The 21,001-nt window shown below is 47.0% G+C and overlaps 1 protein-coding gene across 4 annotated transcripts in view; it reads left to right on the plus strand.

The window, feature by feature from the left end:
• The window catches only part of GMDS (GDP-mannose 4,6-dehydratase), a gene marked incomplete at its 5' end in the record, with an annotated part of 495,581 nt that overhangs the window by 307,182 nt on the left and 167,398 nt on the right, over positions 1-21,001 (plus strand). The gene's annotated exons all lie outside the window — the stretch shown is intronic.

The raw sequence follows: 21,001 nt of genomic DNA on the forward strand, positions 1-21,001 counted from the left end.
GTGGGGAGCCGGGTGGATTGGAAGGGCTGGGATTTGAGGTGGATTTCAGGCAGAGGAAGCAACAGCAGTGCCAGGTCCTCCTGCCTCCTTCACTTCGCGTCCTCCGAGTGTCCCTTTCAATGTCCCGTCCCCAGAACCCTCCCCAGCTCCCAACGCCTGGCTCGATGCCCTGGCCGTGGACTCCCCCAGTACCCTGGACTTCGCTGCCATGTGTCTTGTGCACTTCCCTCTGCCCACAGGGCTTAGCTCCCCTTAGACTGCAAACTCTCGAGTCAGGGGCCACGTCTGTCTTGCTGTCTGTGAAGGCTCAGAGCAGCACAAATCAGAACTTCAGCCCCGGCTGACAGAGATGCTGCCCGGGCAGATATGTACACTCTACCAACTGATTAACATCGGGGCAGAGGGGAGGAATGAATCCAGCCGACTCCAGGGCTGTAAGCCCTCCCTCCGGGGGCGTATGATGCTGTAATGGGGCAGAAACATGGGTTGATGCACATCCAGCAGAGGGAAAGCTGGGATCAGAGCGCTGGTTAGTTTAGGGTGGAGAGATTGCTCAGGCCTGGGAGATGGGGCTGAGAACCAGGGGTGCGTCTGGACCTAGATGTGAGAGCCATGTGCACGCGTGGACTTCAACCACAGGACAGCCCGGACAGGCGTCTCTGTTTCAGTCTCGCGCTGGCTGGCGGGGAGTGTCCTGCTGCTGCTGTCATCCTTCTAGCCATCTTCTAGACTTCTTTGGAACATTTGCCCCTCTTGAATAAAAGGCACCCAGTGATGCATATTAAACACATCTGAAGAGTCAGGAGGGATGTCAGCTGCTTTTCTTCCCCAAGAGTCTTTTCTGCCGTAATCATTTCTTTTGCCAGACTTTCTGCCTTCTTGGATCACAGCAAGGTCTGCTACTTCCTAAAAAATAGAGGTGGTAAATACTGAATTTAGAGACCTGTCCAGACGCTTCCCTGGGCTGTGCTCCACAGCTGGGCCACCTCGGCTCTGGTCACCTCTGCAGCTTTCACCTCCTGCTCTGCCTGGCCCGAGTTTTCCAGAATACAGATTACAAGTTTAAGAATTCAGTGGAGGAAATCGAGGTTTGTAATTCAGGATGTCAAGAGGTGTGAGACAGTCCTCCTGCTCTGTGTCCCGTGCCTTCCAGACTCTGTTTCTCCTCCCAGACTCAGTTTTCCCATCTTTCCTACTCTCTCTGGAGAGAAACTTCATTATTATTATTATTTTTTAAATTATGGTTCACTTTATGTTGGAGTAGTTGTGCTTCCTTTTCTTGGTTTTGAGAATTTGAGAGATAAAAAGCCATTAGAAGCCGTGGTTTCTAGGACGCTCCTTCCCCTCCCCTCTTCATATTATCAAGGGGGCCCGGGGAGCGCCTTCTCGGGCTCACCCGGCAGGCCTGGGCTTCACGCCTGCCTGCTGTGCGTCCTGCACGAATATCCTGTGAGGACTTAGAAGGGTGCCCTGTGAATAGACTAGCATCATCAAGAGCCACTGGAGAAGGTCTCACTTAGAATATCCACTCAATATCTGTGAGCAGTGAAGTGGCTGGCTAATAAATAAGGTTATGGACTGGTGTATCATTCTGCTCTAATCAATGTGCCTTTTCTGTGAGAGCTGTGTTTATATGTGTACATGTGCTGTGTGTGTATGTGTGTGCATCTGTGTTTGTCATCAAGAAGTGCTGCAGAGAGATTCTTGACATACTTTTCTTCCACTAAAAGCATAAATACAATCTGAATGTGGGATAGTAAACTGTGAATATGAAATTTATCACGCTTTCTGCCATTAACTCAGTCTGTGACCTTATATAAGCCACTTACTTTATTTTATTTATTTATTTTTTTTGCGGTACGTGGGCCTCTCACTGTTGTGGCCTCTCCCGCGGCGGAGCACAGGCTCCGGACGCGCAGGCTCAGTGGCCATGGCTCACGGGCCCAGGCGCTCTGCGGCATGTGGGATCTTCCCGGACCGGGGCACGAACGCATGTCCCCTGCATCGGCAGGCGGATCTCAACCACTGCGCCACCAGGGAAGCCACTTACTTTATTTTTAATACAGGCGCACCTCGGAGATATTGCAAGCTCGGTTCCAGACCTCTGCAATAAAGCAAACATCGCAATAAAGCAAGTCACACGACTATTTTGGTTTCTCGGGACATGTAAAGTTTACACTACACTGTAGTCTATTACATGTGCATTGGCATTGCATCCAAAAAATGTACATACCTTAATTAAAGCATACTTTATTGCTAAAAAATGCTAACCATTATCCGACAATGCAGGGTTGCCACGGACCTTCAATTTGTAAAAAACACAGTATCTGTGAACTGCAGTAAAGCCAGGCATGGTGAAACAAGGTCTGTCTGTGAGGTACAGCGAGGTCATCGGAGTCAGATGGTGGCTCTGACAGGTGACCCCGTCTCAGAGGTAAAATGCCGCGCGATGTGAAAACTATTTGTCTGCCATCATTTCAAGTGTTCCCACTTGTCATCGATAACCAGAGTGACATTTCGCACTCAGTTGGAACATGAGGAAGATACTAGGAAAATGTGATTTAAGCGTGTTGAGGGTTAGCAGCATTTACTGACTAGGACAATGCAGCCCAAAGTTCTCTTCTCAGGCCCACTTTCCGTTCTGTTTAAAGAGGCCACTTAATTTAATCATCATCAATTCATATTAAGAAATGTTACCTTAAGATTACAAATAACTTAATAATTCTGTTATTAATTCTTGTACTTGCATGAAATTATCTAAGAGAAGTTAGCCTGCTTATAAAAAAAAGTATGTGTTTGGTCTTCAGCCAAAAGTTATTTTGAAATGTACTTTCGTGTAGTAACGCTACTAAAATTTGCTGGATAGATACAGTTGAGGAAGCTTGTACTTTCATTGTCTTTGCCATAATTGCCAACCAAAATATTCTAAACAAAACAAACAAAAAAATGCTGCTGAAATCTGATTTTTTCAGTTCCCTCCAGGAAAAATAAATAAATAAATAAAAGAAGGTGTAGGTCGTTCTATTTCTTGGTGCAAAGTTTTGAAAGATTTCCTCTGATAATGAAGATTATCTGTCAGTGATTTGGGGAAATTTAAACTAAACATTAAAAAAATATGCCAAGTACTTTTGAGTTTAAAATTCAAGGTAAATGCAAAAAGTGTGGTATGGCAAGAATTTTATGTTGAATCCAGAAGTGGGCAGAAACCTTTTGGGGTGGTCTTCCGTAGTGTGAAGTGTCTTAAGGCCCACGGTGGAGCGCACACCAGATGCACCGTCCAGCCTTCAGTACCGCCACCTCGGCCTCTGGCTAGAGGACAAATCGTTCTGCTGGGAGTTGGTGGTGGGTTTTTTTCTTCTGGCCTTTTATTTTGGCCACACACCACACGTGGAGACATATAAGGTTTAGAGAGGAACTTGCATGCGGACCCCAGCTCTGGGCCCGCCAGCGGTGGCCTCGCTGCCCAGCCGCGGTGGGTGTCCCTGCAGCCACGGTCCCTGCTGAGATCGCCTTGACGGTGAGAGTGAGGACGCTGCTGCATGAGCGAGTCTGGACAGGAAGCTGGCATTGCCGCCAGCCAGCGCCTCAGACGGTTGTGACCCTGGTGCCCCGTCCCACCCACTGTCTTCAGGGGGCCCGTGGGAGGCCCGTGCTTGCTGGCTTCACAGCCTGGTCCTGCGACGGAAGGTCCTGGTCATTGCGATTTTCACCATATGTCGATGTGGGCTCTCTCCTTCTAACCCAGGAGTCGGGAGGCCCAGGAGGGCCGGTGTTCATCTCCTCTGCCCCATGGGGCCACGGCCTGCCCAGGGCATGAAGGGACCTGCCTGCCCGAGGCCACAGCCCCTGCCGCTCAGAGGGCCACCCACTTGGGTGTGGGCAGTGGTGCTGTCACATTGGCATGTGGCTCATAATCTACGCCGCCCATGGCTACCACCCAGGCAGAGCCCAGCCGTGCAGAGAGCCTGGGTACTTTCTTACGACAAATACACAATCTGAGCCTCTGTCTCAAGGCAGCCTTGGAAGGCGAGGACCACCAGGCAGCTTATGTCCTTCCTCTCTCCCCCGTCCCCAAATTAGGGTATTTTTATCTTCAAGTAACAGAAAATTTGAATCAGATTGGCCTTAACTATAAAAAAAATATGTTGTCGCAGACGACCTGACGTCCGGAGGTGGGCGGGCTTCACCCGGCTGCTCCAGTGGCGTCCAGGGCCCAGCTGCCCCTCTCTGCTGTCCCCGTGTCCACACGCCCCCCCAGGCCGGTCCCCGAGAGGCTGTAGACCAGCTGCCAAGAGCAGTCAGGCTGCTTCTCCTCCATCAGGAAGAAAGCAGTGACGCCCACAGCTTTCCTGGAGGTCCCACGGGTAGAGCCACAGGCCGGCCCCTCCTGGACCCCTTGCTGGTCTGGCGAGGGGACAGCTCTGACTGTCCCAGACGAGTGCTGTGGTTGGTCAGCTTCCCTGAGGCTCAAGGGTGCGGTGACCACTCAGTGTGTACCGGGCTTCGCTCAGGAGGAGAGCAGGTAGGAAATCACACCATGGAAAACTTCCTGGAGGAGGGGACCTTTGTGCTGAGTCCTGAAAAAAAAAGGAGAGTTAGAAGTTACAGAGGAGATTTCAAGTAGAGGGAATGGCCTGTACAGAAAGTTCTGAAGTCTGAAATAGCAGGATCTCGTGGAGGGAACCCAACGTGCGTGAGCGCAGAGTGTGAGAGTAATGGGGTGGCCCCAGGAGGAGGGCGTGGTGTCATGGCCACTCAGAACTTCAGGGGTGTCCCGACCAGACAGACACGAGGAAGGCTCTGGACCAGGACCACGTGGGGAGTATGGGGAGGAAGTGACCTTAGAGGATCCTTTGGAGGTAGGGCTTGCAGGGCTTCCTGGACAGTGGGGAATGAGGAGAGAGCAGACGGGGCAAGTCCTGGGCCCTCCAGCCTCTGGACCCTGCGTCAGCGTTGCTCCTCACAATGTGTGTCTCACACACACACACACACACACACACACACACACACATTTCTGTGGCAGTGACATTGCAACGAAAGCAGTGATGTGTGTGCAAAATACTAAGTTTTCATTTGTTCTCTTCCTCATTCTAATATTAACAGCTTCCCCCTTCCCAATTTTCCAAAATATTTTAAATGAACAATTGTACTTGTTTGAGGATGCAAAAAAGTGACTCTTTTAAAAAAGATTTGGTGACTTCTAATAAGCCATGACATGGGTCTTCAGAAGGAATCATTCATTTCAAAAGCCTCAGTTGTGTGGGTATCAGCTCCTTGTGAATTGTTGGGTTCCATGTACATATCATTTTGCAGGCGTGTTGGGAAGGAAACCTCCGATTTTCCAGTGTCCTGTTTCTTACCAGTGACTGAAATATGCTTCGTCATCCTCCTCCCTGCATGAAGTTCACCTTTGAACTAAGAGCAGACTGAAGACAAGGCGTGCCCTGAGGGGTGGGGGGTGTTCTGAGGCTGGGCTGGCGGAGCGGGGCCCGCTCTCCTCCGGTGCTCCCTGAGGGTGGATGAGCGCTCAAGACTTACCGGCCTTCTTTTCCTACTTAGGATCTTCTTGCATAGCTGAAACATTAGTTAACCAAGCCTGGGAAAAATTCCAGAGAATTGAAAATGTAGAGCTTGTTCAGTGTCTGCCGTCGTCCGCGCGTGGCCTCGGGGAGATGCGGAGCCGCGTGTCGCTTAAATCCCAGGCCCCGTGTTTATGTTAGTTTGGGCGATGAGTCCTGTGGGCCCTGATCCTGCAGCAGTGAGCCCCCCCCACCCACGGAGGTGGCTGCCCGGCCGTGAGCACCAGCATGTCACCGAGGCATCCCCCGCCCTGAGGACCGCACACTAGGGCTGCCACATGCCTGGTCCGCTCCCAGCCCGCCGTGGGCTGGCCGCTGCAGCGCTGGTGGTCTCCACGCAGAGCCCCCTGTGGAGGGGGCCCAGACGTTGGTTTCTGAAAGTGGCCAGAACCCAGCGTCCAGCCCTAACTTAGACTCAGCATGTGGGGCCCCCCAAGCTGCGCCCACTCCTCTCGCTCGGTGGGACATGGGGTTGGGGGCTCGCACCTTGTGCCCCTGCTTTTCCGGCTCTGACTCTCACTCCCAGCAGCATTCTTTCTGCTGAACACTCGCACAAACCTTGCTGGCATCTCTGGTCGGCGTGCTTGCCTGCATGAAGTGTTTACTGCCCAGTCAGGAGGGAATTGAGAACCTACTATGAGCTGGGCTCGGCCGGGGCAGGGAGAGCCGGCGACCTCGTCCTTCCTGCGGGGCCTGCCTGTCTGCGCCTTCCGGCGGCGAGCTCTTGAGATGTCACAGTAGAAGAGCATCCGTCTGTCTTATAACACTTGGTGTTGCCCGCTGAGGGCCTTTTCTTCCCCGGTCTTTGGGATTAACCTGTGTTTCTAAAGTCCTAGCATCTGAAGTGCGCTTGTTTTGTGTATGGGATGCTGCGGGCGTGTCACAGGAGGGCAGGGAAAGCGCAGGGCCCCTGCCGCACAGGGCCTCCGTCCAGGCGGCTGCTGCCCCGGAAACTTGGGAGGGGTTTAAAACACACACTTCCCACATCATGCCTCCGTAATGTTGATTTCAAACAAATGAACAAACGGAAGCGGTTCCCAGAGTATTCCCTTCCTGACTGTGAGCTAAAGGTGAATGGTTCTCAAACATCCTCACCCAGGCTCGGGGCCCAGGGCGGCCCCCGGCCCCTCAGCCTGCTGCCCGCTGGTCCCAGTTGTGGTGGGACTGGTAACGGGAGCCCATCCTGCTCTTCTGTGGGAAGCTTCTAGCAGGATTGCTTTCCGCCGTGCCTGGCAGGGCTCGTGGTGGAGCAGCGGGGTTTTGTTTCCAGTTTCAGGGTGAAATCACAACATCATTTGGAACAGCACATCCGACTTGGAATTGACTGGAGTGGGCAGGATGATGGATCTGAGATATACTTGAAGGGATAATTGTACACAACCAGTTTAAAAGCTGGTAAATATTTAAGGGTCAGGGGTTAAATGTCAAAGCCACAGCGCTTGGGCTCAGCTCCATAAAGTATCAAGAATGACTGCTAATTAAATCCAGGGTGTATTTCACCAAAAGGAAATAAATTTGACAGCTAACAACCAATACTGGATTACCACCTTACAGAGGTTAGGGACCATGCTAGTAATTGCAGATGGTTTACAGTTTCTAACCCAGCAGTCATCAGAGGATGCTCGCTTACAGTTACAGGTCGCCTCGCGAAACACAGTCTTGTGAGCCAGAAGTGTTACCAAAAGGCATATCCGTCTGGGTCCCCGACTCACGTTTTGTTTAAAAACGAATGCCCTGTGGCTGCTGCAGAGCAAATCCCTAAAACAAATGTAGTGAGAGAGCACGCTCGCTATTTCTTCCTGAGCTGAAATTTTTTTTTCTGCGATTAATAGTTACCAGCGAGTGTCACGGCCAACTATGAAATGAGATGACTTTGATTTACAAACCAGGACGGCAAATTGAAAGCAGAAAAATGTCAGCTAGGGTGTAATGGTCCCTCTCCTGGTCACACACTTGTGGTACTTAGATGATACGATATGTTACCTGAGTTCAGCACTCTTCGATGGGCAGGTAATTTGGATGCTGCGTTAGATGCCTCAGCTCAGGAAAAAGCTGTTTACCTTGAGGTGAGACAAGCCGTATGAACACTAAGCAAACAGAGTGATTGCAATATTTTAATAGCTTTGTTTACATGCAGATCTTGAGATTATTTCCGCCGTAGGTGATTTATAAGCTATTATTAAGTAAATCACACTTGGACTGCTACTCCGAGGGACGATGAGTCACAGAATATGGCCACTTCCCTTTCTCCTTTCAGAAGGGAGCTCAAGGGAAGGAAGAGGCATCCCTCCACTCCCCACGCTCATCTTTTTTTTTTTTTTTTTTTAATTTATTTATTTATTTTGCTTTATAACAAATTTAATCAGTTATACATATACATATGTTCCCATATCCCCTCCCTTTTGCGTCTCCCTCCCACCCTCCCTATCCCACCCTTCCAGGCGGTCACAAAGCACCGCCCACGCTCATCTTAATGCTACTCAAGAAATCATCCCATTTAGCTGTTTTCGATATTGACTGACATTCATACGTCTGTTTAGAGTAAAATTGTCTAACCCAAAATTTCACAGAGATAAATTTATGTAGAAAAAAAAATAGCCAAAACCATTATAGCAAACCTCATTAGTCTTAATGCTCCAGTTTCTGCAGGCTGAACTAATTACTCCCTAGTCTTTATGTGAGGTATTGGTTAAATCAATTAAGTCGTTAGGAGTAATTTCAATAATGCTAGTGTTTGAGAGAACTACATCGCAAACAGGATTCGCCTTAATTAGACTTTTAAATTCAGAGCCCTATCTCAGTCTGGAGCCAAGTTCTCTATTTTGACTCTCTCTGTGTTCACTTAGTTGTAAAGGGAAATTTTTTAATATGTCTGGCTCGAAGTAATTAGTTTGCAAATCTGTAATGTGAGACGGACGTTGTGGGAGCTGAGTTCGGGAAGGAAAGCAGAGCCCCTCCCTTTTCATTTTATTAGCTTTTCCTGTATCTGGAGGCTTCCTGCAAGGATGGAGCATTCCTGTGAGTTCAGCTCGTGGGAGGTTTGCCCCAATAGCATCAAATGCCTCCAGACAGGTACCTGCTGCTGACCTTCGGGTACCTTTGCCCTTTAAAACACAGCAGTGCTTTTCTTTGTGGGGTCTCTCCTCCTCCCTTCTCCTCCGCCCTGGGGGCTGCTCCCCGGGCGCCCTCCACGCAGGCTTCCTCTCAGCGCTGGACCCGGGCAGGAGATCCTGTCCAGACCTGTGGGAAAGCGCCCAGAGCCCGCTCTTCCCACCGTCCGTCCCCCCCCCCCGCTGGGGAAGGAACTCCCGGCAGGCAGGAAGGTCTCATTAGCCTAAAAGAACATCCCGCCTTCTTCCCCTCCTCGGCTCCTGCAGCAGTACATCCAGGAGGGTATTGCTCACACGTCAGATATGAAGCTCGCTCTTTGGAGAGTCATAATTGCTCCGCTCCCACAGAGCATTTTCCTGCGAACTTCCTTTACCAGGCGACGATTCATCCGAATGCATTCCTGCTCATAGAGAGTTCAGGCTTTAGGAGCGGGGTGACCAGCACACCAGTCAGCACTCCTAATAACAGATCAGGAAGCCAGATCGTCACATCGTGTTGGAATTTGAATCCTCAATATAATGCAGTTGGCTTAGGTTTTAACATTCTTCAGAGATTGCATTTGTCACATTTTATGGTAACTTACTCTATGTTATGAAGAAATGGCTGCGCCCCCACCCCTCACCTTGGGAAAGAGCAATCCCTCTTCACCCACCCCCTGCCCTTGTGTAAGTGCAGAAAAATCAGCACAATCGTTAAGGACAATTGTAGTAAACATTTAACAATCTGTGCTTTCTCAGGTTTATCTTACCATCTGAACATGTGGTGAGCCCAGATAGGTTAAGTGTCTTTCTTCCCTAAGGTGCAGTATTCTACACTTTTGGATGCAATTTAAATTTTATTTGTAAAGCCTTGGGTGACACATTTGAACATTCTGAAAATTAAACCTTGTATGAACATAACTGCAAGGGTTAGGGGAAATTGAACAAGCGAAATATAAAGACTTGCACTTCCTGTAGATGAAGTTTTAGCCTTTTCCCAAACTTTCTCTATTGTAAACTTAAAACAAAGTCTTATCAGCAAGCAACATAGAGTAGCAGCTGGATATCATTAAAGCCCTCCGTCTAAGCTATTCTTCTTCATTACCTTTTTCCTGACAAGCCTCGCTCTGCACAGAAATGTAACTTTGTCATGAGATTTATGTAATTCAGGTGTCCTCTCTGCTGAATGAGCCCTTGGCTGCAGAAGAAAGGGATTTGCAAGCATCCATAGAATTTTATAAGAAGAGGCAGAACTTGACAAAATTCTCAAGGAGACGCAGGCTAACGTGACCTCTGTACTGACCACTTTTACCAATCTCCCTTTTATAGGTTCTTTTCATATTAAGGATATTTTCCTGAAAACTGAAATAGTAAGTTTTATTTTACTAACGCAGGCCATTAGCTACTTCATCATAAAATACCCAGCAGCGCTCTTCAAATGCTTTCAGATCAGTGAAACAAACTGTCTTTACTCAGTAGCATCACAGAAAATACTGACAGACATCTAACGATAAATGCAAATTGGAAGTAGCAATGCAGATGCCCCTCTGAGTTTAGTGAAACAGTGTAACCGTTGTTAAGTTGTGGAGTTGTGGTTACTTACACTCATCGATCTGTGAGCCTTCAGTCTGGTCTCTGCTGGATTTCATATGTCAGAATCTGAGCCCAGGGTTAGGCATTTTTCTTTCAGTGATACGACAGAACCACTGGGAAAAGAGACGTGTATCTGTTAGAGGTGATAAGACACTAGGGAATCAAGAAATATGTACAAAAAAAATAAAGCAAATGAAAAAAAATCCCTAGTGACCCTCTGGAACATTAAATTGAGAGTTATTTTTTACTCTTACCAAATTGGTATCTTTAAGAAATGTTGTGTCTTCCCTGGCAGTCCAGTGACTAAGACTCGGTGCTTCCAGTACAGGGGGCACAGGTTTGATCCCTGGTCAGGGAACTAAGATTCCACATGCCGTACGGCGTGGCCAAAAAAAAAAAGAAAAAAAAAAAAGGGAATTGTAATCAAGAAGCACCTGCTATGTGTAATTTTATTCATGGCTTAATACAATTAATAATTCCATTAATATTTATGCCCATTTACCTGCACTTACTATTTGAATTAGAAATACAGAAAGTCTAAGAACTTATCAAGTAGGTGATTCATCAAACCTAAAAAGACATAAATGTAATTTAGCGATTTAAATGTGAACACTACTCAGATGATGATTATTTCATAGGAACATATCTCCTTTGATTTCACCTTTGTTTCACGTAATTTTCTGTAAAGCAGGGTGAAGATTCCCAGAGTTTGACATAACAACCCCACACTGCCTCCCCCAGAGAACGCAACCGTAATTCCCCTCCGCAGTTTCCCTCTGCCGCTGCTCTGGACTCAGACCGGCCTGTCCCCGTGTGCTGTCCACCAGGCTGGCTCCATGCGTCCTGTCCCCAGGGAGACCCTTCCCTGCCAGTCTCCCCGACCCGGCACCAGTTCTGGGCTCTGCCTGCCCACCCCCCGGGTCACCTCCTTCTCTCTCCTCCTGGGCAGTAGGCCGTCCTTCTGCCAGAGGCCAGGAAGGGCTCTGTCCTCCCCCGGCCCCGCCCGGGGCATCATCTCTGGGGCGCTGATGTGCGTGGTCTCGTTCACCCTTCTTAGCCGTCCCGTGAAGCAGGAGGAAGACCTCTCCGTGTACGCAAAGAAACAGGCTCGGAGCAGCTGCCCCAGGCCATGCAGTCAGTGACAGAGTCTACATGGGAACACAGATATTTCTGGCTAAAACACCTGCTATCTTAAATAATTTAAAAAGTTTTTTCACTGACTTAACCTAGAAACATCTAAACTCACACAACTGCTATTTTGACACCTGGGCATATACTGCTTTGTGCCCTTTCTGAGCTGTCTCTGTGGCTTGTCTCAGTAACGGCATTATAAGCCCCTAAGGCACACTGGTGATGTTGGGTTTTTTTTTTTGTTTGTTTTTTTTTTGCGGTATGCGGGCCTCTCACTGCTGTGGCCTCTCCCGTTGCGGAGCACAGGCTCCGGACGCACAGGCTCAGCGACCACGGCTCACGGGCCCAGCCGTTCTGCAGCATGTGGGATCTTCCCAGACCGGGGCACGAACCCGTGTCCCCTGCGTCGGCAGGCGGACTCTCAACCACTGCGCCACCAGGGAAGCCCTCTGGTGATGTTTTAAAATCGCCTCCTCGCACCCTCACCCCCCCTCCACTTGATACCTAGGGGATACCAAGGGCTAGACATACACTAGTAGATGTTCAGTAAATGCGTGCTGAAAATATAAAAATTAAAAATAGAGTACAGCATTGTTGACAATAGATAGACGACAGACGTTGATTTTGGATCAAACTCAAGGACCAAAAGATGACTCAAGTGATCCACTATACCTAGTTAGAGCCGTGGAAAAGAATCAAGACAAGATTTTAAAATCCAAAAACAGTTGTCTTTTAAGGAGCAGGCATGTGGGGAAGCCTAGGCCCATCCATAGAGAACTAATTAATACCTAACTTTAGACAGTTAGACGAATTACGATAAATCTACAGTGTGGTTGGCTTGCAGCTGTAGCAAAGAGCAATAACGTTCTCCATGAAGTGGAAACACCTCTTAAGATGTGTTCAGATGAAGGAGCAAGGCCAGAGCGGCATGCACAGTGTAGTCTTGGCCAGGCAGGTGAGGGCAGGAGAAAGTCCCCATGGCTGCCCGCTTGGGGGAGGTGGGGACGGCGTGGGAGGGTCAGGACTGGGCGAGGGCGGCTCAGGGTACGCCGCGTTAAGCCTGAGATCCTCACGGTAGGAATGCGGTATCTGCCAAAGATAAATGAGTCATTCCGGGATTACTGCGGATGAGACAGCTTAACAGGAAGTTGCCTTTCAGTCACTCTCTGTAGAGGCAGTGGGATCTTGTATTCCAATTACAAGCCTATTAAAAACCGAATACAGGCCAGTGTTTAAACCAAATCTCCCAAAAGCCCTGTGCATAAAGGGTTTGTTGTGTTTTAGTGTTTAACGAAAGAGGGAGTCGCTGACTGTCCACACAGATGTCACGCTCCAGGAAAAGATGGCTTCCAACTGGGCCACGGGCAGGGGACAGGTGGTGGTGCCCTGGACACCCACCGCTCGGGGCAGTGCGGCACCCTGGGTCCTGGCCCTTCTGCTGGTGGAAATTAGAGTCTTAAAATCACTCAACTATTTTCCACGAATGCAGACATTTTAAATGGACTCTCTTTTAGGTTTTTAAACCTTTTAAACCTTAGGTTTAAATGTTTTTAAACCTTCAGTGGACCCCTAATGAAACCTTTTTCAGTATCTTTCTTTTTCTTGCTACTTGATGCAATTAGGGGGCAGCTGGTTTCATTTCAAAGCATGCCAAACATTTTAACCTGCAAATCAGTAACTTTTCCCTTTTCAACTTTAACTACTTGATTTTAAAATATTAACCCTTAATCATGTCTTTAAATTTGTAATAAATTTTCTCTGAAACCTAAGCCCGGCCTGATGCTCCCATCGTGCGTGTATGCGCAGGTCTCTGTTTTCTGACCAGCAGGATTACTGGGATTCTGCAGGAATGGACACAGAATGACTTGAAGGAGAGCATATTTCCCACGTGGATGTTGACTAGGAATACAGAAAAGCTAACCAACTGCCTCTTAATTCACTTTGTTTATTTAATGAGCAGCTTGGGCTCGTGCTAACTTCTGCCTCCATAGATGACCTTTTACTCTTGAATAATGAAGAGTCTTCAGCCCAATGCCCTTCCATCTGAAAACTGTAAACAACCTTGGTTACAGTTTTCTCCTTTTGCTGCCAGAACGAGGTCATCCAAAATATGTGTGGGGTGTGAAGTTTGTTTTCCGCCCAGATTTGTCATGAGCCTAAACACTTCTCTCTCAAGTAATTTACTGTTTAATTACATTGTGTTATGTTCCCTCAGGAAGGGGAGGAGAGGGAGAGGAAGAAAACTCAAAAAACAAGTGGTTTCAGTGTGGCCTTCAGGATGCAGGTTTCACCTTATAAAGTCCCTATGATGGCGTCCCCCTCTCACTGTGCCGTGAAGCGGGGTTCTCTGGTGCTCGTCGTGCTGTATCCTGACACCCCCGAGATGAGCTTTCCTTGCGAAGGCGGAGGAGGCCTGCTGCCTGCAGTGGGATCCGGGGTCTCCCTTTCTCTGGGGTCGCTGACACGTGCAGTTTGGGCCGGGAAGCCCGGAGGGAGGCGACCCTGGGCCGACTGCCCCGCTGATTAATGTGCCCGAAGGTCCCTGCCACCCCTGCCCCTTAGGGCGCCAGCTGCAGAGAAGGGGGCCTCCGCGGGCTGCACTGCGGCCGAGCTGGACAGAGGGCCAGTGGGACGGCAATTTTCCATCCTTTGTGTGGGTGATCAGAGGCCCAGGGCCGACAGTGCTTCACTCGGGGCTGCTGGTCTCCAGGAGCCCGAGACTTCCTTCCTCCAGTGGCCGAGCATCCTGCGGGTGAACGTGGGGCTTGGAAGTGGCCGCAGGGGCCCAGCTCAGCAACGCACCGCGGGCTTCACACGGCCACACCTGCTACGACCCGCATTCAAGTAATAAATGCAGCTTAAAGGGAGAACTGAAAAGTGAACGTTGCCTTAGAGGGGTTCGTAAGTGCCCTTTCTCAGGGCAAAGCCCCTTTGTTAGTCTTCTTACTGGATGTTCACAGTCCAGCTGACGTCTGCGTGGCCGGCTGGCTTTAAGGGCAGAGGGTCCTCGGCCCCTCACCTGCCTTCCTTTCCCACCCCCAATGTCTCCATCCCCCTGCAGCCAGTGAGTCCTGGCAGGTGGTGTTGGTCTTCTGTGCGGACAGCCTTGGTAGCATTTGCATGTCCTCCAGGACAAAAAGGTCATCACTTCAACCCTAGGGGCAAACTGCTGCAAATAAAAAGTACCTTCTAAGGAGTTTCTCTGTTATGCACCCAGGCTTCACTCAGCTCCAGCAAAACCATGTCACACGTTAGTTTTCACAAATTTATTACATTTCTGAAAGTGGAGTGAACATGTGGGCTTGTTTCTACCGCCACCTTAGGCCCCATTAGAAAGATAGTAAAAGGAGGAAAGATTTACATACTTGTAACAGCAAAAGGAAGAGCAGATGAGGGGTTTTACCTGATTTCGGAATACAGACCAGACCGAGAACCAAGTGGTGAAGAGATTGTGGTTTAAACAGCACTGCTGGACTCTGACCTGCGTGTGAATCCTCTGAGCTCTGTCCTGCACCTGCTCTCAGGTGGGGCTGAGAGTCCGCGTTTCTGACCAGGTTCACAGGTGACACAGACTCTGCTGATCTGAGGACCACAGGTTGAGGATCAAGGGCCTCGAAGAACATGGGGAGAGCCTGTCTGCCCAGCAAGCCGGGAGAATCTCTGCGGTAGAGTTGACACGTGTCTCAGACACTGACGGGCCTGGGGCTTAACTAAGGGTCCATATATTGCAACGCCTGGACGTGCCTGCTTGTACCCTGTAAAATCAGAACACTTTTCTCTGCAGGACCTGAACAAGCTCTCTGGGTAGAACCAGCATAGCTGAGGTAGTCTGGGTTCCCTAAACCTTATTTCTGGTCTTTGGGGACGCTCAGTATAATAGCTGACTCCCCTCGAAGCAAAGTTCACCAGTCAGTAGGCCCAGCTTCATTTACAGACCTAACTTTTGGCTTTCCCCTTTCTTCATTTCTACTTAGTATCCACAGAGACTCAGGAAGACACCACCTTCGCAAAATGAGACTTGAATCTACAGAAAAAGCAACAATCAGAGGACAAGAGAGAGTGCTTGGATATTAAAAATATAATTGCTGAAATAATTTTTTCAATAAAAGGTGGGTAGAGAAAACTAAAACTATTCCAGGGTATAATACAAAAAGATGAAGAAACAGAAAATATGGGAAAACAAGCAAAAGGCCTAAGGGATAATTCTGGGAGGTCCAATTTCCGACCAAAAGTCAATAGAGAAAAATTCCCAGAATTTTAAGAGACCCTTTGGGTTGAGAGGCCCATAGAAGGATGATCAGGAAGAAGGACTGTCACACACACTCATCGTTGTCAGGTTCCAGAAGACCAAGGATAAAGAGAAGATCTAAGATGCTTCTAGAGAAGTAAATACAGGACACCCACAACCTAACGAGAATCAGACTCACATTGGATGTCCTGTCAGCAACCGTGGGCACTGAAGCAGAGATGAGCAAGACCTTCAAAACTCTGAGGACAGTTCTTCCTAATCAAGGTTTTCTTACCCAGACACGGTGTCAATCGTTAGTAAGACGAAGGTCCATTCTGAGACATCCCTCTCCTGCAACTCCTGCGAGATGAGAGAGAGCCCCAGAGAGAAACTGTGATTCAGTAAGTGGTGGACCCAACACAGGCATCCAGTGGAGAGAGGCCTGGTCTTAGCCGTGACCAGTACAGACGAGAACAGACTCAGTCGGTTGTAAGAAGAATCCTTCAAATGACAGATAAAAGGAGTAAGACGACGGAGGATATAAGGGTTATCACTTTCTAAATAAAACCTGTTGGAAAAACAGAAAGCTGAGATAGCCGTGGTCCAAATATGTACCAGACTAAAAGAGAATTCACTTTTTAAAACTTTTCATTTGAGACAATTTTAAACATATAACATTAGGCAGTATGACATAAGTACCCTCAGCCAGCTGCCGCCGTTTATCAAGTTGGGCTCCATCTTGTTTAATCTATACTCTGACCCACTGCTCTCAGCCTGTCTTATTCTTAAGCAAACTCCAGGCATGATACTCCCTTTTGCTTTAATGCTAGCAGGGTTCGTCTTGAGAGGCTCAGGCCTCATGTGCCGCCCTGGAGACTTAGCGGAGGAAGTGTACTCAGGGCACACCCCTGGCTCTGCACAGAGCACCGCTGTCCGCACGGCTGTTACGATGCAAGCTGGATGTTTGGCTGCCAGTGTTTAGGGTGACGCTGTGACAAACCACGGGTGACTCATCTGTGAGGGTGGAACGGGAACAGATGTTCCTGCCTTGATGGTGAGAACTCACAGGTGCGAGTGGGCAGGAGCGCATGGCGTCTGTCGTTCGATGTGCTGAAAGCAGTGCTCACCTGCACTGGAGGTTTTAGTCCCCATCTCTCCTACCCGAGACCTTGGTGTTTTGTACTCATCTGGAAAAAAGAAAAAAAGCTTAGTTATTTGTATCATTACGTTGGTTTCACTAAAATGTTTTTAATTTTGTTACAGATCCCTGACTCACTTGCAGCTGTTTTCATTATACTGGAGGCTGTCAGTCATTTGGGCCCTTTATTCACCTGGTCGTTGTGATGTGGGGTCCTGTATAGATCTCTAAAGGCATCTCAGGAAGGGCACCCCTACAGGCAAGGTTAGGGGGCATCTGCTTCCTCCTGGGCTCAAGAGACTGTATCTGGGTGTGCAGATGGCCCCGAATATATTCAGGTTTGGGTTTTTAATCATTTGTAAACTTTAGTGGTATTAATGGTAACCAATTTCTTGTGGGTCGTCTAAGAACTAACTGCGTCCCACTGGAGATATGTAACTCCTTGGTCGAAAGTGGTCCTTCTGAGGGGTACCTCATTATTACACAGCTGCGCCAAAGGCTGGACCAAGGCGGTGAATTAATACTTTATCCTCTTTTAAGATATACATTCAAATGGTACATGGAGATTCCTGGGCTACTACCATGAGGTCCACATAACTAAAAATTGATGTGTCATTACTAATTAGAACATGAGAATATCCTTCCACTCATGAAATACTGCTGTTTGTAGATGGAGCGGAAAATGGCCAGGGGCCCACATCATCCTCTTTTATATATAAAGACAGTGGGGGGTCAGGACCATAGATATTACAGACGTCAGAAATGCAAGTTCAGGCAGAACAATGTCAGTTCACATAAAGTGTATGTTCTCATCAGTCACCCAGATTCTCTATGGAAAGTTCGTTTGCTCAAGTGTTTTACTTATATTAGATCATTTGTTCTTCACTCTGACTCTGAAATAGTCAGGGCACGTGGTATTAGCCCCGATTATAAATAACGAAACTAAGATTCCAGAAGGTTAAGTGGCCAGCCTAGGGCTACATGGTTAGTAAATGGCAGAACTGGAACCAGATCCTCACCTTTTCCCTTCTCATTGCCTTTTGTGTACCTTCTGTAGATTCTTTCTTTGTAGTTACCATGTGGATTACACTTAAAATCCTAAAGTTACAATAATCTGATTGAATGGATACCAACTTAACTTTAATACAGCTCTTGCTGTTATTGATGTCACGGATTACATCTTTATACTTTGTGTGGCCAATACCATAGATTACTAAGTAGTTTTTCATACACTTGCCTTTTAAATAATGTAGAAAGTGAAAGGCAGAGTTACCAAGCAAAATTACGACAACACTAGCTTTATAACGTCTCTGTGGCCACCTTCATTGGGGATCTTCATGTCTTCATATGGCTTTGAGTTACTGTCTAGCTTCCTTTACCTTTCTTAGCTTTTATCTGGGAAATCTTAATTTCTTCCTCATTTTTTGAAGGACAGTTTTGCTGGATATAGAATTCTCATTTGACAGTGTTTTTCTTTCAGCACTTTGAATATATCAACCAGTGGCTCCTCTGGCCTCTAAGATTTCTGTTGAGAAATTGGCTGACATCTTCTTTGAGGACCCCTTGTGTCTGATGAGATTCTTCTCTCTGGCTGCTTTCAAGACTCTCTCTCTCTCTTTTTAATGATTTGAAAGCTGATAGATTTTAATAATTTGAAATTGTATTGCTATTTTCATCTGTTCAGTTTTTTAAATTGAAGTATAGTTAATTTGCAATGTTGTGTTAGTTTCAAGTGTACAGCAAAGTGATATGTGTATGTGTGTGTATATATATATATATATATATATATAAAAATCACACACATATATATACACTCTTTTTCAGATTCTTTTCCATTGCAGGTTATTACAAGATACTGAATATGGTTCCCTGTGCTGTACAGTAGGTACTGTTGTTTACCTGTTTTATATATAGTAGTGTGTATATATTAATCCTAAACTGATTTATCTCTCAAAGATTCTCTCTTTGTCTTAATTTTTTGACAGTCTGATTACATGGTCTTAGTGTAGATCTCTTTGAGTTTTTCCCACTTGTTTGTCTAGCTTCTTTGATTTGTAGAATCCTGTCTTGTATCAAATTGGGACGTTGTCAGCCATCAGTTCTTCAAGTACTCTCTCTGCCCTTTCCTCTCTCTGCTCCTCTTGGAACTCCCACAATGTGTATGTTGATCTGCTTAATGTTGTCCCACTTGTCCCTTAGGCCCTGTTCACTCTTCTTCCTTTTTTTCCTTTCTGTTCCTTAGACTCAATAATTTCACATTTCTTATCTTCAAGAGTTTGCTGATTCTTCTGCTTGCCCAAATCTGCTTTTGAACCCTTCTATTGTATTTTTCATTTTATTTACTTCTCAGCTCCAAAATTTCTTTATAGTTCCTTCTTATAATTTCTGTCTCTTTATCGATCCTCTGTCATTTTCCTGACTTTGTTGTGTAGCCCTTTGAGCATGTTTTTTTGTACAGTTGTTTGGTAAGTCCACAGTCTAAGCCTCCTCAGGTGTGTTTTCTCTCGATTTATTTCATTCCTTTGAGCAGGTCATACTTTCCTATTTCTTTTTTGTGGTCGAAAACTTGACATTCGAATTGGATAAAAGTTAACTCTGGAAATCAGATTCTCCTGCTTCCCAGGGTTTGCTTTTGTTTTGTTTTGTTTTTATTGTTGTTGGGTGCATCTGTGCCAGGGATCATCCTAAGGTGAAAAAGATTAAGGTCTTCTCAGGTCTTTCCTGAGCCTGTGTCTTAGCCTGAGCAAGCACAGTGGCTTTCTCAATTCCTGAACATGTGGTTGTCTCTGAATATCAGAAAATACAGAGGCAGTTCCTTTGGATGCCCTGGAAGCCATTTCAGCCAGTGGGGGTTGAAGCAATGGAACAAATCCTTATCTTTTAATAAAGCTGATTTACAGATTGTTAAAGTCAGAGATTCTGCCTTAAGACTCTTTTCCAAACATATGATGTAGTGCCTTGAAGTTAATATGTACTCAGTAGCTGTTTGTTAAATTATAAGAAATAATCATTGTACAAATTCTTCATTTATACATGCAATTGACCCTTGAACAAAATGGCCACTTATGATAAGGATTTCTTAGTAAATACTACAGTGCTACCCCATCCAAGGATGATTGAATCTGCAGACGAGGAACCGCCTGTACAAAGTACCTGTGGGTACAGAAGGCCAACTGTAAAGTTATATGTGCATTTCTGACTGCACAGTGCCCCTAACGCCAGCACTGTTCAAGGGTTACTAATGTGAAATAATTTCACATAGCAATTTGAAGCTTATAAGGGGGCTTAGGTCATTTTTGATAAGATTTCAGAATTGAAAAGTAACCAGGTATGTTTAATTAAAGTCAGGCTGTCTTAACTTGCCTCATTAATTTGGATTCATAACTATACCTTTACAATACCTATAGAAAGGATTTGCTTAGCATATTAACAGTTTAAGCAAAGTGAAAATGATGCTACCTACACCAAACTTTTAAGCATTTAACCTAATTTTAGGAGCCTCTACTTGTACAAAAACAATTTGCTGATTCAAATGTTGTATCTAGGGCTTCCCTGATGGCGCAGCGGTTGAGAGTCCGCCTGCCGATGCAGGGGACACGGGTTCGTGCCCCGGTCCGGGAAGATCCCACATGCCGCGGAGCGGCTGGGCCCGTCAGCCATGGCCGCTGAGCCTGCGTGTCTGGAGCCTGTGCTCCACAATGGGAGAGGCCACAACAGTGAGAGGCCCGCGTACCACACACACACACAAAAAGTTGTATTTATATATACATTAGACCCCTTAGGCTTTCTACTGAGAAATACACCACGGTCCTCTGACTACAGATATTTGAACTAGTTCTTCAAACCAGACTGGCTATACTTATTCAACATAACTTAATTAAGCCAACTTTTAATTTATTTGTCTGCTATTTTGTGAACCTTAAGTTTTGTAATACATTTGGTCTAGTACATTTTTTAAAGTTATGTTTTGTGACATGTTTAAGTTTGCTGTGTCTGCTATAGATATATTCTCACAGAGTCTGATATTTTGAAGGACACTCTGTACGTCAAACTTCGTTCTTAGCTGTGGGTCTTGAATCCTCAGGCGCTGTGCCCCAGTGCAGCCTGAATGCGATTGACTCCTACAGGGGATTGGTTTCTTTGCAAGCCCAGTACGTCCCCTACATACGAACCTTCCAGTTGTGAACTTTCAAAGATGCGAACGTGCGTGCCAGCCCCTGGACGCCAGCTGTTGTACTGTACT

Source organism: Hyperoodon ampullatus (genome assembly GCF_949752795.1).
Source record: "Hyperoodon ampullatus genome assembly, chromosome: 10".
Lineage (NCBI taxonomy): Eukaryota > Metazoa > Chordata > Mammalia > Artiodactyla > Ziphiidae > Hyperoodon > Hyperoodon ampullatus.